This window comes from Bos indicus x Bos taurus, unplaced genomic scaffold (genome assembly GCF_003369695.1).
Source record: "Bos indicus x Bos taurus breed Angus x Brahman F1 hybrid unplaced genomic scaffold, Bos_hybrid_MaternalHap_v2.0 tig00000909_arrow_arrow_obj, whole genome shotgun sequence".
Lineage (NCBI taxonomy): Eukaryota > Metazoa > Chordata > Mammalia > Artiodactyla > Bovidae > Bos > Bos indicus x Bos taurus.
Window position 1 is genome coordinate 1 of NW_020867320.1, and position 20,507 is coordinate 20,507.

Sequence of the window (20,507 nt, forward strand, 5' to 3'; positions counted from 1 at the left end):
CCTTGGACAGAATACAGAGCTCCTTGTCATTGTCTCTAGGAGCCAGCAGTGCCTCTCTTGCCGGGCAACTTGTGTGAGGGGTGGAGGACACCGTGCTTTTATATGACACTTGATTCTCTGCAAAGCAAAGACAGGCCCTACCTTTTCATCAGCATTTTCAAAGTGCAGCCGCTAGTGAGCAGAAGACCATTTAGAGCTTGGCTTTAGCACTCTGTCACATTGGTGTTCCGCTCTCTCCTGGCCCCATGCTCTCTCTTTCAGTCTCTGACATGGGACTCTGACATCGATGAGTAGTGTCTGTCTTGTGTTCACTCGGATAGACCGTGTGATGTGAGCATGGTAATGCAGCAGGAGCTTTTGACTTTGAAATAAAAGTCTTAAGAATCAATTTGTTCTGTGAGGAATAGAAATTTAAATTGAGAATTAAAGGAAGGGTGGAGAGGGGTTTACTGATGTATTGGTTTTGAGCCAGAACCTTTCTAGAATGCTTGATAATTTGTGGTACTTATTTTGCAGTCAGGAATCATCATTTATCAGAATAATAAGGTCACAATCCCTGTTAGAGCTAATTAGAGTCTCCCTGACAAAAATTGTTACCTGGAGGTAACCACAAAGAAAATCAGGTAAGAAAATGTGTGAGTAGCTCAGTTCAGCCATCATTGCTAATAGCATTATAATCATAGATGTCTAGCTTTCAACAGTGAATCAGTATTCATGAACAGAGGACATCTTGTTTAGTTAGCATTCACTGAGTATGTGGGGCTATGCTAGTGTTTTGAATGTTTCTATGGTTGGCCATTGCTAACATTTACTTTCTTTACTCTCCTTTTTCTGTGTTCTAGTATAACCACCTGTATCCATTGTCTTATTTATATTAGATGTTCATGGCGAGATATTGATTACACTTTGGTGCTTTCACACCTAAAAGGTCAAAGGTCAGATTAATAAACAACATATGAAAAAATAAAATATCAAAGTGGTTTGATCATATGGGTATTGTGAGTTAAAAGTAAGAAAATGAATGTATAACTATGGAATTGAATATATTCTTTTAAAAGAAACATTTCTACAACATATGGCATAGTGTGAAGAACTGATAACTGTTTCAAGTGAAAGGTAAATAAGTGTGCCTTAGTGAAGAGATCGGAGAAGGCAATGGCACCCCAGTCCAGTACTCTTGCCTGGAAAATCCCATGGTCGGAGGAGCCTGATGGGCTGCAGTCCATGGGGTCGCTAAGAGTCAGACACGACTGAGAGACTTCACTTTCACTTTTCACTTTCATGCATTGGAGAAGGAAATGGCAACCCACTCCAGTGTTCTTGCCTGGAGAATCCCAGGGACGGGGGAGCCCGTCCTAAGTGACTCAGCAGCAGCAGCAGCAGCAGTGAAGAGATCAAACTCATTTGTGGTGGCATCACTGTCTATTCCCAAAATGGTTAAACATTAACGTTGTTCCCTGTTAATATACTTCTTGAATTCTTTTTTCTTCATAGGCCATTCAGCTTTGCCTACAACTAACAAGTTCAAAACATATTTAAGCTATAAATTCTAATTCTATTCCTTTAAATAAATATAACATAAAACACAATTACCACTTTTTTAACCTGTTAGATTAAGAGATTAAACAAGTTGATGTGGCCAGTAGTAGATGAGGATGTGGGGAAATTGGAAATCTCACTTTTGATGGGAATGTAAGTTTCTTTGAAGATAAATTTGTCAGCGTCTGCTGAACTTTTTTAAATTGGAGTATTTCACACGGAGAAGGCAATGGCACCCCACTCCAGTACTCTTGCCTGGAGAATCCCATGGACGGAGGAGCCTGGTAGGCTGAGGGTCAGACACGACTGAGCGACTTCACTTTCACTTTTCACTTTCACGCACTGGAGAAGGAAATGGCAACCCACTCCAGTGTTCTTGCCTGGAGAATCCCAGGGATGGGGGAGCCTGGTGGGCTGCCGTCTATGGGGTCGCACAGAGTCGGACATGACTGAAGCGACTTAGCAGCAGCTGCACAACGTAGTGTGAGTTTCCACTGTGCAGCAAAGGGAGTCAGCCGTACGTGTACCTCCACTGCAATGTGCGTTCTTAGTCGTGTCCAACTCTTTGCAACCCTGTGGACTGTACACCTCCAGGCTCCTCTGTCCATGGGATTTTTCAGGCAAGAATACCGTAGTGGGTTGCCATTTCCTTCTTCAGGGGATCTTCCCAACCTGGGGACTGAACCCATGTCTCTTACATCTCCTGTACTGGCAGGCGGGTTCTTTACCAACTGAGCCACCAGGGAAGCCCTGTTGGAATTTTAAATGTGCGTATCCTGTGACCTAGAGATTTTACTTCTAGAAATTTGTCCTATAAATATATTTATACACTTTCCTGGAAAAATGAGTATAAAGTTTTTCTTTATAGCATTGTTTGTCCCTGCAAGAAGAGTGATGTCCATCAGCTAGGGACTGGCTAAATAATGTATAGGGAGTCCATACAATGTAATACCATTAAGCTATTAAGGAATACAGTGAATCTCTTATTGCTGTTGTAGAAAGATGTCCATTTTTAAGTTTTTTTTTTAAGTCACAATATAGGACAATATAGAATATTCATATTTTTGTAAGATGTTAAGAAGTGCTATTGAGGTGTTGCTGTTTAGGAGGGAAGGTGTTCACTTTTTTGTGCTTCCCTGGTGGCTCAGTGGTAAAGAATCCACCTGCCAGGGCAGGAGACGCAGGTTTAATCCCCGAGTAGGGAAGATTGCCTGGAGAAGGAAATGACAACCCACTTTAGTATTCTTGCCTAGGAGATCCCATGGACAGAGGAGCCTGGCGGGCTACAGTCCATAGAGGTCGCAAAAGAGTCAGACATGACTTAGAGACTAAACAACAACAAATTGACGTTTTCTTCTATGTGCTTCTGTAGTGCTTGCTTTTTATAAGCAGGTGAAGAAGGGGTTAATTCAGAGCATTTTCATGAAGGAAATTTCCATGGTAGTAAGGGAGGAGTGAGAGGCTGGTCAGAGAACTGCTCTGTTCATAAGAGATAGATGAGGTATGTCAGTCAAGCTTTTAAGTAAGAAATAAGGACTGGATGGCAGGAAGAGGAGATGTGGTGGAAGTCGAGAACATTTGGTGGAGATTTGAAAGGCAGTGATAAAGAGCTTGCATTTGATTTGAAAAACAATCTATGGAGATGAGGATAGTACCTAGTCCTATTGAGTTGTTGTCGGGATTGAAGTAAATACTGCATATAAAATATTTATTTTAACTAATTAATCAATTGTTATCTTTGGCTGTGCTGGGTCTTTGTTACTGCACGGGCTTTCTCTAGTTGCAGCGAGCAGCGGCCACTCTCCAGTTGTGGTGTACATGCTTCTTATTACAGTGGCTTCTCTTGTTGCAGAGCACGGGTTCTAGAACATTGAGGACTCAGTAGCTATGGCACACGGGCTTAACTGCCTCGCAGGATGTGGAATCTTCCCAGACCAGGGATCGAACCTGTGTCCCCAGCGTTGGTAGTTGGATTCTTAACCACTGAACCACCAGGGACGTCCTGTATAAAGTACTTAAAACAGTGACTGACACCTAGTAAGTGCTCAATGTTGGCTATTACTATTGAATGAAAATACCTCATCTTTTGTAAGCCTGGATAAATTTATGTGTTGTGTGGTGCTAATTCTGCTAATCCCATTGACAGACATGTAGTTCGGATTTTCCCAGTAGTATTGGTGGTTGGCCTGGCCATTCCTGTTCTTCACCTTTGGTCCTCCCACCTGCTAACACTTAGATGAAAATCTGAAATCTGAAATTCTAGAGCTTTAGACATATGATGTGCTACAAGTTGCTCTTGGGTTTGTTTACCAGTATTATCATGTATACTGCCTAACATTTGGGGCCTGTAAAAAGATGGGAACAGATAATTTGGGGAGAAAAACATCATTTTCTATGCCCATGGGATGTGGAATAGGAATGTCAGTTTGCACCAAAAGCGTTAATCAGTTTTTGTTAGCAGTGCAATGTAATGAGCGTATTAGCTACAACACCTTCCTTGGCAGCCAGCAGTCCTCTTGTGAAATCTTTTAGGAAACAGGAATCTGGTGAGAAGTATTCCTGAGCAATTGAAGTATCTTTGAGGGGTGATGGGGAGTGGGAATTACAAAGAACAAATAAAGTAGAAAAAAATTCTCTACCAAAAAGAAATTGTTTCACCACTGAGAGCCATGAGAAAAGATGTTCTACCTTGTGGCTAAGGATGTGACAGTGTAGTTTTTTAGGGCTGTAAAGCAAATTCTTTTTGCATTTTGATTTTTCACTGAAGTTTGTCACTTAAAGAACTTCAAGGTATATTTCTATTTCGTGAAAAATATTTATAAAACTTTTAAGAATGGTGGATTTCTCATTTTATACTGTATATTGTAATGTAAGTTATTTTCCACTTCCAGTTAAAATGTATCTTAAAACAGTTATCTTTTTGAGGTTAAAAAAGTCAGCAGAAATAACAAGAAAAGTTTATATTTAAGCACAGCACTTCATACTTAAGAGGTGTTCAGTAAGTTTTTATTGAATAAATTAATACACACATGAATGAATAATATTATTCTGAATTTGGACTTCACACTCTGTGATTTGGGCACAGCCTAGCATTGCTGTATAAAGGCCTTCTGTTCAGCTCCCGTCTCCATGCCCATGTTCCTCTCCCCACAAACACCCTCTCTGATGTGTTTGATACAGGTCCTTGATTCTATATACATCTTTATAAATACTTAGTGGTTTTTTGTTTGTGTATCTTTAATTCTGAAATTGTTCATCATACTACACTGCTGTAGAACTTGGCTAGTGAATTCTCCTGGTAAAAATGCTGTAGATGTTACTCTAGTCTTGACTTTTTTTGTTAGCACCGTTTTAAGATCTGTGTGTGTTGGGCTGTACGTTTAGTAATTGCTCCTCCCTACAGCATAGTGTTCGGTGGTGTGCATCGTTTCCATAGTGATAGATGCCTGGGCTACCGCAAACCGTGCTACCAATAAACAATCTTGTCCATGTCCATTATGGACACATTTGAGAACTTCGGGATATCGACTCAGGAGTGGTGTTGTGGCATGCATATTGTCAGGCTGCTGAATGGTTGGTATCACTCTACACCTCACAGACACTGTGTTCCCAACCTCCCAACGTGTGGTATTGTCCGCATTTCTAATTTTTGCATTTAATAATGTCTCATTTTAATTTGTATTTCTAATTACTAGTATAATTTGTGCATTTCTTCATATTCTAATTAGCTGTTTCCGCTCCTTTCTGTGAAATGAGCATGAAGGATTGAACATAGTATTTTATTATGTTTTTAAGCTGGAGGAACTTTTGGTTACACATTGTATTTTGCAAGATGTTAATATATTTTCTCAGACTTCAAAAAGGGAAGAGTGTCATCCTTATGCAGAATCTTAATTGTTTTCTTCCTGATTCCAGAGATGATGAAACAAACCTTTTTCTAAGTATTCAATTTGAAAAGCCATAAAGTATGCTACAATTAAAGCATTTTACTAATCTGTTCTCATTGTTCTTCATGTATGCTGAACACTGAGAGCAAGTGCTTTTGCCAGAACAGATTTGGTGGAAAAGTGCTTCATTGTGTTAGTTAAAGAAAATCTCCCCTGGTCAGAAATCAGTGGATGATTATCAAAAAAAATTAGATCCAGCTGCTTCTCCCTGTTTACAATCTCCCTAGGTGTCAGAAAGCTGAGTTAATAGCAGGAAGCAATCATCTCTTTGCCTGGAAAAATCCTGGACAGAGGAGCCTGGGCAGGCTATAGTCCATGGTGCTAGTTGCTCTGACTCTTTGCGACCCCATGGACTGTAGCCTCCGCCAGGCTCCTCCGTCCATGGGATTCTCCAGGCAAGAGTACCGGAGTGAGTTGCCATGCCCTTCTCCAGGATCGAACCCAGGTCTCCCACACTGCAGGCAGATTCTTTGCCACTGAACTACCAGGAGGCCCTGAGTCCAGACACAACTGAGTACATGACACATCGCCTCTAACTGCCTGTCTCTGAAGAGCTCACACTTGATTGAGAAGTACTTCTTAGCGCTCATTGAATATAAGCTGCTGCTGCTGCTGGCTGCTAAGTCACTTCAGTTTGTGTCCGACTCTGTGTGATCCCATAACTGCAGCCCACCAAGGCTCCCCCGTCCCTGGGATTCTCCAGGCAAGAACACTGGAGTGGTTGCCATTTCCTTCTCCAATGTATGAAAGCAAAAAGTTGAAAGTGAAGTCTCTCAGTTGTGTTGGGACTCTTAGCGACCCCATGGACTGCAGCCCACCAGGCTCCTCCGTCCATGGATTTTCCATGCAAGAGTACTGGAGTGGGGTGCCATTGCCTTCTCCGTGAATATAAGCAGATAATATTTAAAAAATAACAAATACCATATTTACTTCTCATTTTTCTATGAAAGGGTAATAGAAAATATGTATGTTTGCTTAGTTACTTCAGTCATGTCTGACCCTTTTCGGACCCTATGCACTACCAGGCTCCTCTGTCCATGGATCGCCGACCCGATGGACATGCGTTTGAACAAGCTCGGGAGTTGGTGATGGTCATGGAAGCCTGGCGTGCAGCAGTGCATTGGGGTCACACTCTACTGAACTGAACCGAGGCAAGGATAGTGGAGTGGGTTGTTCTGCCGTCCTCTAGGGGGTCTTCCTAACCCAGGGATCAAACCTGAGTCTCAATGTCTCCTGCATTGGCAGGCAAGTTCTTAACCACTAGCACCATGTGGGAAGCCCAATAGAAAGTATGAACGTTTCGATTTTTAAAGTGGTGTGGATGGAGAAAAGCATGTTTCCTAATTGAGATGCCACTTCTCAGGGTCTTAGAGAAAGTTAAGCAGCAATTTCAGGTTTGCACGTGAATCTTATTCCTATTCATTTCAGGTCTCAGAAAGAAGGAATGACTCTGATTCAAAATGCTCTTTCCTTGTTCAAACAGGTTCCCAGTATTTGTGCTTTCCTTTCTGAGGAAGCAGTACAGTTTTTAAGTGTTTTCATTTCTGACCAAGATGTGATGCAATCAAATCGTTATGTTGACTTTGGTTTAGCATCTGTCTGACTGAGTGGAAAAGGATTTTAATTTGTGATGTGATTGACAAAGCCATAAACCGTGAACTTTTCCCAATAATACCATAATATGATAAAAAAAATTTCTCCTTGTTCTGTTTTTGCTGATTTTTGTGGTTATGCCTCTTAAGTTTATCAGCAAAACATTATTTCCTGCTCTTAATTTTTTCAGACTAAGCTACACTGTATGCTAAGATGTAGTTTTTTCAAGGGCTTTGATTTTGTTCTGCCTTGAAGATTACTGTTTTTCTTTCATTATTTTTTCACTCAGAAATCTTATTTGGAAAATTAGATTTTTAGATGTGATTTTAAAATACTCTTTTTAACCTTTTCAAGAATCTTTTAAAATTTCATATTTATCAGTGCTAAGTATGAATAGAGCACAAAAAAGTATCCTACCTGCTTTTCTTCTCCCCAACATTCTGCCTCTCCAGAGACCTCCATTTTCTGCTCTTCCAGCTGTTCTTTTTGGAATTTAATGCCATTTTTTCCTAAACAGTAGCCTTTGTTGTTCAGTCAGTAAGACGTGTCCGATTCTTTGTGGCCTCATGAACTGCAGCACACTAGGCTTTCCTGTCCTTCCCCATCTCCTGAAGTTTGCTCAGACTCATATCCATTGAGTCGATGATGCTATCTAACCATCTTATCCTCTGCTGCTCCCTTCTTTTCCTGCCCTCAATCTTTCCCAGCATCAAAGTCTTTTCCAGTGAGTTGGCTCCTCTCATCAGGTGGCCAAAATATTAGGCTGCTATGTTTAAAAATCTGTATGGGTTTTCTGTAGATCAGAACAGTTCTCATCCTGGGATCTACCTTCTGAAGAGCGTAGTATTTTCTTCACTTCCTATGTTGGAACTCCCTGTTTCCTGGACCCCATATCTTCCCCCTTCATTGTTTATACCTCAATTAAGCAATTCTTCCAGAAGGTTCCTAAGAAAAGGGTGCATGGGATGTAAATCTGCATGTATGAAAATGTCTTCATTTTCTCTCACACTTGATTTATAGTTTATCTAGTTCTAGAATTCTAGATTGGAGGATATTTTCTCTGAATTTAAGAAGCATTGTTGTGTTTGATTTCTAGCTTCTATTATTGCTATGAGAAACCCTGTGGTATTCTGATTCTTGATTTTTTCCCCCTCCTTGGTTACTTTGAGGATCTGATCTTTGTCCCTGATATTCTGAAATATTATGATAATCTGTCACCGAGGGCTTGTTTTCTCTGTTGTGCTGGGTATACCGAGAGCCATTTCAATTTAGAAATAAGGATTTTTTTCAGTTCTGGGAGATTTTCTTTAATTCTTAAGTTCTATCCAAATACCCTCTTCCCCCTCCCCTCTGCTGCCCCTAGTTCTCTTATTCTTTCTCTCTGAAACTCTTACTATTATTTGTGTGTGGAACTTAGAGACTGATGAGTCCTTTAATTTTACCATCTTATGTATTTCTCATTTTATTTTTTGGTCTCTGTTTTACTTTCTGGGAAGTGTCTTGAACTTCATCTTCAGATTCTTCTAATTAGTTTTATATGTTCTTTGTCATATTTTTAATTTTCAAGATTTTTTTTTCTGAATGTTGCTTTTTAATAGTCTTATATTTTTGTTTCATGGATGGAATAGCTCTTCTCTATATTACAGTTTTAAAAGTTTTCTGCAGCCTCCAATACATCTCTGTTTTCCTTAAAGTACCTTACTTTATCATTTGTTTTGGTCTTTATTTTAGGGAATTTCCTTAAATGTATGGTCTTGGCTGTCTTACTCATATTCCAGAATAAGATGCTGAAAAACTGAAAACTGAATTTGCCTGAGTTGGGGCTTCTAAAAGTTAACTGGTGGTCTTCATTATGAGGTGACTAACCTAGAACCCTGTGTGTGTGTGTGTGTGTGTGTGTGTGTGTTTGGGGGTGTATGTGTGTGTGTTGGGGGTGTGTGTGTGTGTGTGTGTTTGTGTGGGAGGGGGGGAGCGGGTCACCTCTAGCAATCCGTGTTTATAGGTGTTTTCTTTTCTCTTAGCCAGGTTTTTCCCCAAACAGAATGCTTCAATCATTGGCCTACATTCCTGCCTACAACATTTGGGGAACTGAGTGGGAAAAGAGCTGGGGATATCTGCCTTCAGGATCTCAGTCTTCTTTTGATCCCCGTCTTTTTAGACTGGTAGGCCTGCGTCTCGTTGTGCCTAGGTCCAGAGGCTCTTTATTTTGCAGAGTAAATTCCCTTGCTCTGACCGGTGGCTGCTTGGAGTCAGGGTGGGAACCTCTGGGTAGAACTTTCACCTTATTTTCCTTTATGAAGCCCTGCCTGATGTCCCCACTTTCAGATCATTCTGAGCTTTTCTGGAATATAAAGCAAGTTCACTTTGCTCTGGGCTTCCTCTTAGGATGCTCTTAGTTTTGGTTTCTTTGCTGTGCTACATCAAGTAACTTACCAATCTCCTTTTCAGCTTCCAAAAAACTTTGTTATGGTCATTTCCTTTCCTAGTCTTTGTCCTTAGCAATTTTATGTTTTTAATGCCATTTTAGTGGAGTTTGGGAGGTAAATAAAGGTGTTCAATGCATCGTGTTTAATTGAAGATCCAAATTTCTTTCTTTGATGCCCTGTTTCAACATAAAACTTAATAGGCTTATGGTTTATAGCCATTGCAAAATTTTGCTACAGTAACAGAATTGTACAGGATATAAATTCATTTGGTCTTTTGCTACCCTAATGCATTAATGCCTAACCTATAGCTTGCTATGAGAGCGTGTATGCTTGCTTGGTTGCTTCAGTCGTGTGTAACTCTGTGACCCCAGGGGCTATAGCCCTCCAGGCTCCTCTGTCTATAGGATTTTCCCGGCAGGAATACTGGAGTGAGTTACCATGCCCACCTCCAGAGGCTCTTCCTGACCCAGGGATCTAACCCATATCTCCTGCATTGCAGGTGGATTCTTCACCACTGAGCCACCAGGGAAGCCTTGCTATGAAGAATGACATCTAAATGACTTCAGGAAGTTTGAGGATAATATAATAGAAATTTAGGTCATAAAGTAACTTAAACATTCCTTTTACAGATATGGAAACTGTGACCCTGAGAACAGAGGTGGCTTACCTATGTTCATTCATCCATCTAGAGCTAGAATTGAGTCTCTTCTCCAGTGTTCTTTTTTAATATATTTATTTACATACTAATTTATTTGGCTGCACCGGGTCTTAGTTCTGGCATTTAGAATCTTCAGACTTCATTGTGATGTGTGGGATCTAGTTCCTTGACCAAGGATCGAACCAAGGCACGCTGCACTGGGGGCATGGAGTCTTAGCCACTGGACCAGCAGGGAAGTCCCTTTGGTGTTCTTTTTCTTGCCAATGTGGTTCTGTCTTTTCATTAACGTAGCTGTAAATAGGTGCTCTTTACCATGGTTTATGTCACCCAAATGTCCTGTTAATTTAGTGTCAGCTTTAAGTTGCAGTCATGGACTTTTTTTTTTCCTCTTAAAGTTTGGGGTCTAGTTTTATTGGGGTGAACTTTAAAACTCAAGAAAATTTCTATCTCACTCCTAAAGTTGTTTCTGTTTTGAGGAATTTATATTGACCATTGAAAAGTTTTCTTTTTTCTTCCTACTGTTCCCTTCTCAGTGGCCTCCAAAAGTTCTTTGTGGGGGAGGGCAGAAACTCTTTCCTGATTGTAATTGTAGCAGATAAAACTATTTAGAACAAATTAGTACACCTGTTGCCATGTTTCAGTAATGGGAAAAGGAAACATGTTGTTAAAATGTCAAGTTTATTTGGAGAAATCCTAGAATGGTTTCTTTACCGAATTTTCAAAATGCAGTTCTCAGTTCTCTTCCAGGACCCCTTCTGCATGTTATCCCACAATAGAACTCTTCTGTCTTATTTTCCTTTCCCTCCTGTATTTTGTACTTTGTACAGTTTGCCCCAGAACACCACCAAATGCATTATTTGTTGACTAGGATTCTTTGGTGGTTTTCATTTCTATGTAGAATTCTTGGGGTCAGAAACCCTACTTTATACTTTTGAATAAGTTCACTTCTACATATATTTAGGAGTGCCTTCATTGAGGTGTTGGGTTCCTCTGTAGGTGCCAGCATCTTGGGGTCCATGTTAGGTCTTTGACAGATGCTGATGGTTGGTATAAAATACTCACCTTTTCTCCAGTCACTGTTACAACCTGATTGAAAGAATGGTCTTGCCCGTTCCTTCATGTCATGTTGTGCTGTGCTGTGCTATGTTGCTTCAGTTTTGTCTGACTGTTTGCAACCCCATGGGCTGTAGCCCGCTAGGCTCCTCTGTCCATGGGATTCTCCAGGCAAGAATACTGGAGTGGGTTGCCATTTCCTCCTCCAGGGGATCATCCTGACCCAGGATCAAACCCATGGCTTGAACCCACGTCTCTTATGTTTCCTGCATTGGCAGGTGAGTTCTTTACCCACTAGTGCCATCTAAGAAGTTATGTGTCACATTGGTGAATAGCAGTAATAGCTGGGAGTAGAGCAGGGACAGCCTGTTGCTAGAAACTAAGGAGTCGAATGTTTCCTCCACTGGAAAGTGACCACATCGAACTAAAAGCCCTCTGAGCGTCCTTACAACCTCCAGATATCAGGATCATAAAGAGGTGCTCCCAGTGAATCAATGACACCCTTTAAAACAAATGACCCACAAAGAAAAACGATGTCTCTTAGGATTGAGTGGAATCGGGTGAACACTGTTCCATGACTGAGCTAAGCTGTTACGTTCATAATCTGAGGTAACCTAGAACACTTAGAATGATAAAGCATTGTTTTCTTGTTTTTTCTTTCCCTCTCATCCTCTTCTAAAGTTAAATAATGCTCTTTCATTATTATGCTTTGGAAATATATTAACTTTTACTTTTTTTCAATTTTTTAAAATTGTGAAACATGAAATACATGTAAAACATAGGTGTGTTTTATTAAAGACTAATAAAGCAAAAGCTGGGGTAACATCCTACAAGTGTAAAATTCCCTTTGTGATTGTTCCTTATGCCCTACCCCAGGTTAACCAGTATCCTATTACCAAGAAAGTTAGGAGTTTGATTCTCTTTATTATGTTTAAAGTTTCTACATTTGAAAAATAGCTCAGTAATGAAAGGCCTTCAGTGTTTTTACAGGTATATTTTATTTTTTACATGAGGTATTACTAGAGAAATAACAGGTAACATTTATGGATCACTTAGCCTCTTGCCATTGATTTTCCTGGACTATGTACACATTGGAACTCCCCAATAATTGTATGAGATAGATGAGAAAATTGAGTCTTGGAGCTAGGAACTGGGTCCCACTGGGATTCTAATCTGGCCAGTCTGACTCCTAAATCTGCTCTCTTAACCACTACACCTAATCAAGGTATTGTCTTATAATTTGATGCAATTTTATATTTTTAACATCTGCGTCTATGTCTTGTGTGTCTTTGAATACTCTAACCAGAACATAGGGTAGCCATCAAGTTCTGTGCTGTTTCTGCTAAAACAAAGGAGTTGGAAAGCTCTGTAGGCTTCAGATCTTATCCCAGTATCTTAACTTCTCATTGCTTGATGCAGATATACAGTCCATCAGTTTATCTAAACCATACTATATCTTTATATTGTCCCTTTCAGAGCACTTCTAAAATGTTTGTTTTATAATTTTTTATGGGAATTTTCCGGGAAAACCCATAATCGCACTTATGTTTGTAGTGTAGTGAATAGTGATAGTTTGAGAACAAAGATCATGGCATCTGGTCCCATCACATCATGGCAAATAGATGGGGAAACAATGAAAGCAATGACAGACTTTATTTTCTGGGCTCCAAAATCACTGCAGATGGTGACTGCAGCCATGAAATTAAAAGATGCTTGCTCCTTGGAAGAAAAGTTATGACCAACCTAGACAGCATATTAAAAAGCAGAGATATTACTTTGCCAGCAAAGGTCCATCTAGTCAAAGCTTTGGTTTTTCCAGTACTCATGTATGGATGTGAGAGTTGTACTATAAAGAAAGCTGAGCACCGAAGAATTGATGCTTTTGAACTGTGGTGTTGGAGAAGACTCTTGAGAGTCCCTTGGACTGCAAGGAGATCCAACCAGTCCATCCTAAAGGAAATCAGTCCTGAATATTAATTGAAAGGAATAATGTTGAAGCTGAAACTCCAATACTTTGACTACCTGATTCGAAGAACTGACTCATTTGAAAAGACCCTGATGGTGGGAAAGATTGAAGGCAGGAGGAGAAGGGGACAACAGAGGATGAAATGGTTGGATGGCATCACCGACTCAATGGACATGAGTTTGAGTAAGCTCCGGGAGTTGGTGATGGACAGGGAAGCCTGGAGTACTGCAGTCCATGGGGTCGCAGAGTTGGACATGACCGTGTGACTGAACTGAACTGAAACTTTTAAAAGAAGAGCTTTGATTATACAGAGTATTTTTTTAATATGATATTTCAAAGTTCTTCTAAAAATATTTCATATCTGTAAGACACAAGTAACTTTTGGCACTTGTTTAGATGTGATCACTAAGAGATAGCTTCTTTATAAAACAGTTATTGACTCTACTTAGTGAATTAATGTTTCCTTTGCAGTATTTTCTCTGAAAACAGCTAGCTGTAGTGACAGGTCTTTATGTTTAAATTTTAAAATTAGATACCATTTCTACAGAAGGAGTGCAGATTTACAGCTCAGTAACTCCTTGAACAAGCCATGTGAAGTGCCTTAGAATATTGGTATCTGCCAACCAAGTTTTACCATGGTGCAAAATTTCACCTAAACCTCCTGTTCTTTGCCACTCATGTGGAATTACTGGCAACTTTAAGCAATTATATCGGGCCTGTGCTTAGTAGCTTAGTCATGTCTGACTCTTTGCGACCCCATGGACTATAGCCCGCCAGGCTCCTCAGGGTGTCCATGGGAATTCTCCAGACAAGAATACTGGAGTGGGTTGCCATGCCCTTCTCCAGGGGGTTTTCCCAACTCAGGTATCGAACCCAGGTCTCCTGCATTGTAGGCGGATTTTTTACCGTCTGAGCCACCAGGGAAGCCCAAGAATACTGAAGTGGCTAGCCTATCCCTTCTCCCGGGGACTCCTGCATTGCAGGCAAATTCTTTAACAACTGAGCTTCCCTGTGAAGCGCTGCTCTTTTCTTGCTATAAGATATTGGACTAGTCATCTGATCACCAATTTGAGTATCCATTTCTCATCTGTAAAATGCCACTGACACCTACCTCATTGTGAGAATTAACTAAGCAAATAATGTGATCCCCCCAACGCACACACACAGCATGGTATCTAGTAAAAGTATGATTTTTATAAGTGTTCTCTTCCCATTTTACAGTGCTGTTCAATGCTGACAAAATTGTATAGTATTTATAAAATGTGCTTGGTAATGACCAAACTAATGCTTTAAAAATGGCTTCTATGAATGCTGGCTGTCTGAACTCTACCAATTAATAATATCTGTCCTATGTGGGGATTATAAAAGACCAGGATTATATTTAAGCACAGTGATGAAATAGCAACTCCGTAAGGTGTCTTTTGTGGCTGGCGCTGCTGCTCTACAAACTACGTGGGATTTGGTATTGCTTTTGTTGGCATATATGTATCTTACATAATTGAAGATGCATATTATGCTGTTGATTTTAGGTCATTTTATTTTTTGGTGAAAAGGATTTCCCAATCTGGCTAAGGTTGTATGTTCTTTATTTCTTATTAAACAGTTAATTAAGACCAGCATGTCATTTAACTAAAATGAAGACCCAGATACCAAATACATTTTAAAATTCTTGAGCTCTGCATGAGTGACCAAACTCTCTTATCCTAGCATGCCCCCAAGTCCCTGGAACATTTGAATGTCTGTGCCTCCTCTCACCAGAGTAGTGATCTAGAGCCTCTGCTTTCCTTGGTGGGAGGGGAAGAGAAGCCCACCACGGGCAGCTCTCATCAGTTTGCAGTGCGCTTGCACACGCAGTTTCCTATTGGATCTTCACAGCAGTCAAAGGAGCAGAGCTGATATTATATCCATTAACAAGTGCGGACATGGGGGCCCAAGGCATTCGCGAGTTGCCCAAGCTCACATTGCTAATAAGTGGATAACATGAGGCTTAACCCCAAGTCTTCTGATTCTAAATCTAAGGCTTTCTCACTCTCCCATGTTCTTATTCCCATTATAAATTAACAGACCCATTTAGTATCTTATCAGATACGGATATCAATCAATAAGGCAGGTGGATTTCTAAAACTTTTTTGATTCTAACCACCACACAGGCATTTAGGGAAGAAAAATTTTAATGTGGGGCTTGCTTATCTTTCAGTCTGAGACTCTGGATTTCTTGTACATTGTATTGATCCCAAATTGTTTTTATTTAAGAAGGGTAAAACACCATGAAATGTTTTATTCTAACACAAAAATGTATCTATGGGAAAATGATAAAATTTGCAGTGGTGAATACCATGTGAAATTTTAATTGAAAGTATGAATACTTTATTAATGTTAAAAAGGTATTGCCAAGACTTCCCTGGTGGTCCAGTGATGGGACTTGGCTTTCCAATGCCAGGGGTGCAGGTTCCATCTATGGTCGGGGTTCTAGGATCCCACATGCCTTGTGGCCAGTGGACCAAAACAAAGAACGGAAACAATGCTTTAACAAATTGAATAGGGACTTTGAAAATGGTCCACATTTTAAAAAAAATCTTAAAAAAAAAGTACTGTGTTGTTCTTAAATTTTATATGAGGTCTCTTTATTTAGTTGTAGGTGCATGTAAAACTTTTCCTTACCTAGTTATGTGAGTTTCCTCTGCCTTTGTATCTTCAAGCCTTTTGGCCTCTCTTTATAATTGGATGTGACTGAACATTCATGATTTAAAATATATTTATGACATTATGACTTAAAAATATATATCATTCATAGACTTTTTACCCAATTACAGAGAAAACATTGAACTCAGGTTCTGAGCCATTGGTTCTGTGGCTCAGACATGAGAATACGTTTTCATTCCAAAGCAGTCAGCATTGATGTAGCTTTCTGGATTATCATACCTTCTTTGTACTCTCAGGGTTGTCTTGAGGCATCTCAGACACGTGAGTGGAAGCATTTGAAAACCATAACAATATGTTACATGCTTGCATTCATGCATGAGTCTTCTGATTAATTGTATGCTTGAGACTTTTTGTCATAAGACATTTTGCTACATGAGCTCATAAGTTGGAATAGACCAAAAATGGAATAGACCAGGAAAACACTTAAATCCAGCAAAGTCTTACAGATAAGGAGTGAGTGGGTGGTGGGAAATAAGCCACCATGGAAATAGCAGATGAACATTTTTTCTCAGTTTAATAACCAGTCTCCTAATTGTTTCATCAGCATTTATTGAGCACCTAGTGAGCACTAGGACACCACTGATGTTCACAATTAGTAAAATAAGATGCTGCTGCTGTCTTCCAGGAGCTTGCAGGGGAGGACAGTTACAGGCAAGAGACAACATAGGTTAATAAATATAAAACTATGAAATATGTAATAAAATGTAAAACTGTATTTTAATGATGTATAAATTATATACAGTTTAGATAACTTTAATTTAATAACTAAAATATAGATCTGTTCTACTTGGTAAACCATCAGAACATTCCCTACATTAATACTGCTGCTGCTGCTAAGTCTCTTCAGTCGTGTCCGACTCTGTGCGACCCCATAGACAGCAGCCCACCAGGCTCCGCTGTCCCTAGAGAGCTCTTAAGGAAAGCACCTTGCTGCTGCCACCTTGATGTCAGTCCCTGGTAGCCAGTATTTCTTAAGAGTAGAAACCTGGGTTTGAATCCTAGCTCTGCCACTTTTTAAACTGTTGAACTAATTTGTATCTCGGTTTCTTTCTTTAAACATTTTTTCATTGTATTTCTATTATTTATTTATTTATTTTTGGTTATGCTGGGTCTTCATTGCTGTGCATGGGCTTTCTCTAGTTGCAGCGCACAGGCTTCTCCTTGCCGTGGCTTCTTTTGTTGCAGAGCATGGGCTCTAGGGCTTGCAGGCTTCAGTAGTTGCGGCACATGGGCTTAGTAGTTGCAGTTCCTGGGGGCTCAGGCACAGGCTCAGTAGTTGTGGTGCACAGGCTTAGTGGCCCCATGGCATATGGAATCTTCCCAGACCAGGGATTGAACCCATGCCCTCTGCACTGGCAGGCAGATTCTTAACCACTGGACCACCAAGGAAGTTCTGAATCTCGGTTTCAATGTCTGTGAAATGGGAATAAAGATAATACCTACCTCACATTTACTGTGAGGACTGACTGAGTTAATATTGGGTTGGTCAAAAAGCTCACTTGGGTTTTTATTGTTTGGCAGGATAAAAGTAAATTGAGTAAAGTTCTCAAGAAAGAATTTTCTCCTCAACCCCTGAAAATTACTGTAAATGTAGCAAGATAAAGGAAGGAAACTAAACTTTTGTTAATCATCAGCTCTGTGGTAGGCTGGGCTTCCCAGGTGGCGCAGTGGTAAAGAATCCGTCTGTCAATGCAGGAGATGTGGGTTCAGATCTCTGGGTTGGGAGGATCCCCTGAAGAAGGAAATGGCAACCCACTCCGGTATTCTTGCCTGGAGAATCCCATGGACAGAGGAGCCTGGTAGACTGCAGTCCATGGGGTCGCAAAGAGTCGGACTCGACTTAGCGACTAAATGACAACAATGCGCCAGGCAGCTTACTAGGATTTACCTGCATTTTTGTTTAATCCTTACGCCAGTGCTCTGACATAGATGAGGAAACAGGCTTAGAGAAATTAGATTGCTTGCGTGAGGTCTGGCATGGCCACCATGATGATAACTGGGCTCTGTTACTCTACGTCCTATACTCTTATTGCCTTGCACATGCCACAAAGCCTGAGAGTTCAGCAAGTTTCACTTATAATAGGTACAGTTGGAATTTGCTTGTTTGGGACTTTATCACTAATAACTATTTAAAGGGATGTCTTCTACATTTTTAGTTTGGTCCTATTACAGTGATTTGTTCTATATATCTGAATTTCCACCACCCCCCATTCAAAACTATATTACAGTAGTATAAACAATATAAATGGGACCTAGATGGAAAATATTTGAATGAGGGTAGTCTTATTAATTGGAGAAGGCAATGGCACCCCACTCCAGTACTCTTGCCTGGAAAATCCCATGGATGGAGGAGCCTGGTAGACTGCAGTCCATGGGGTCGCTAGGAGTCAGACACGACTGTGTAACTTTCAAGTAGACAACCTGAGAGACTTCACTTTCACTTTTCACTTTCATGCATTGGAGAAGGAAATGGCAAGCCACTCCAGTGTTCTTGCCTGGAGAATCCCAGGGATGGGGGAGCCTGGTGGGTGCCATCTCTGGGGTCGCACAGAGTCCGACACGACTAAAGCAACTTAGCAGCAGCAGCAGTCTTATTAATAGTTTGCAGAATTAAGCTGACCCATTATAATTTTCCAGTTTTCAAGATCACCATCATGAGTATTGAAGTCACTGCTCGACAAATTAATAGCTATTTCATAGGTCTTTTAAGCTTAGCCTCTGTGTAGTTATGTATACTGGGTGCTCAGTATAGAACTGATTGTTTTGGCCAGCTTTTGGTTACATCCAGAATTAATTCAAATAACTTGGATTTAAAATTAATTAAGTTAACTTTTAATCATTTGCTGTTTCTATATTAAAAGTAGGGTTGAAAATTTGGACAGAAAAGAGGGAAATTTTATGAGGAATTCCCTGGTGGTCCAGTGGTTAGGATCCTATGCTTTCACCGCCAAGGGTGTGGGTTCAGTCTCTGGTTGGGAAACTAAGATCCCACAAGTGGCACAGTGTGCCCCTCCCCCCAGCTAAAGTAACAGGGGAAAGCATATAGTTGTAAAACACCCATCCATACAATGTCAGCTTAGCTTCCTAAATAAGGTTGCCTCAAACCCCTAACCAAGAATGTGTGCAAGTTGTAAGCTCTTCTCTCCCTAAAAATATTGGCGCATTTCCTGGATTTTACCATCATGCAATTGCTTCTGCCTCCTGGGCCCCTGTTTTTCTTGCCTTGTGCCTCTGATATGCAGCATGATGTCCTCAGAAAGGATTCTGATTCTCAGGAAGGCCCTGTTCATACAGGGCATTTGTGTTTTTAGTACACCTAACTGAAGAAAGGAGGAAAAACAGGTGGGTGAGCCCTATATTGCATTCATGCAACTTCCCTTTAAGGCATTCTTGTTCTGGAAATGTTCCAGACCTCCCTTGACTGGAGAACTTCACCTCCCCTTCAGCCCCAGCTTCACTCTGCTATACTATTCCTTTCTTCTCTTCCTGTTCCTCTCATCATCCTCCTCTCTGTTCCTTTCAGAGATAAAAACAAGTTCTCCTCATCTAATGTAAAGCAGGTCCCCTTTCTTGACCAGCATTCTGGATCTTGACAGCCATTCTGCAGGGAACCATCCATCCCAAGGGGACTGGACCTGAGTGGTGGGAGACCCTATTGAGGGAACATATTTTCACAAAGAGTGTCTTCTAAGAGGAGTTCTTGTGTTAGCAAAGTCTTAACTTTTCATCTTGTTACATGGTGGCAGACAGTGTATTAATCTCAAGCTTATTGAATCCTGCCTCCTGAATACAGTGTCAGAAACCTAAAAAATGATTGTGCACATAATGTGTCCAAATTCTAGATAGCTTAGACTAATACAGTGTTCTTGTGCATAGAATGTATGCTGCATGCCTAAGAGTCATGAACCCACCTAACACAAAGATGTCACCACTTGGCATCTTGCATCATCACATGTTTCACTTACACAAAAAGAATTTGGGCTTTTGAAACACAATTATTTTTGTTGCCATAAATTTGTTTTGATTTTTCTGACAATTTCAAGCTATGTCAAGGCAGTGTGTAATCTTTAAAACCTAAAATAAACACAGAAGTGCATCTTTTCAGGAAGTAAACCTTTCACAGTTCCATCAGTCTGTTCATAAATGACTTAATGTTTGATTGCTCTTAGCTGAAAAAAAAATTACAGCTTTTTATCCTCACTCTTTTACCTCAATTTAGAGGACTTGTGGGGAGTTCACTAAACTGCATTGTAATATACTGATCCTGTTTTTTGAATTTATAAATAAAATTCATGAAATTGTTTTTCTCTTGCTATATAGCAGCCTGACCTTACAGATTTTCCCCCCCTGTAGGTAATAGAGACGAGGAAACCTAACCAATGACTGTGGAGTAATATGGAAGAAGATGGGAAAAACTTGTTTAATGGGTAAGAAATAAAATTGTAATAAAGAGTTGTTTATGGAAACTATTCACAATAGTATTATGTAATAATACTAGGCTTCAGCAGGTGGCCGAGAGTGGTATCCTGTTAGAGTGAGCGCTCAGCCACTGTCTTTGTCTTATCACCATTCTGAACTTTCATCGCCTTCTTTCTTCTTACCCTTGTGACTTTTTAAATGCT

At 40.3% G+C, this 20,507-nt stretch overlaps 1 pseudogene; it reads left to right on the forward strand.

The window, feature by feature from the left end:
• The first annotated feature begins 3,333 nt into the window (after window positions 1-3,333).
• The window catches only part of LOC113888678, a 45,382-nt pseudogene continuing 28,208 nt past the window's right edge, over window positions 3,334-20,507 (forward strand).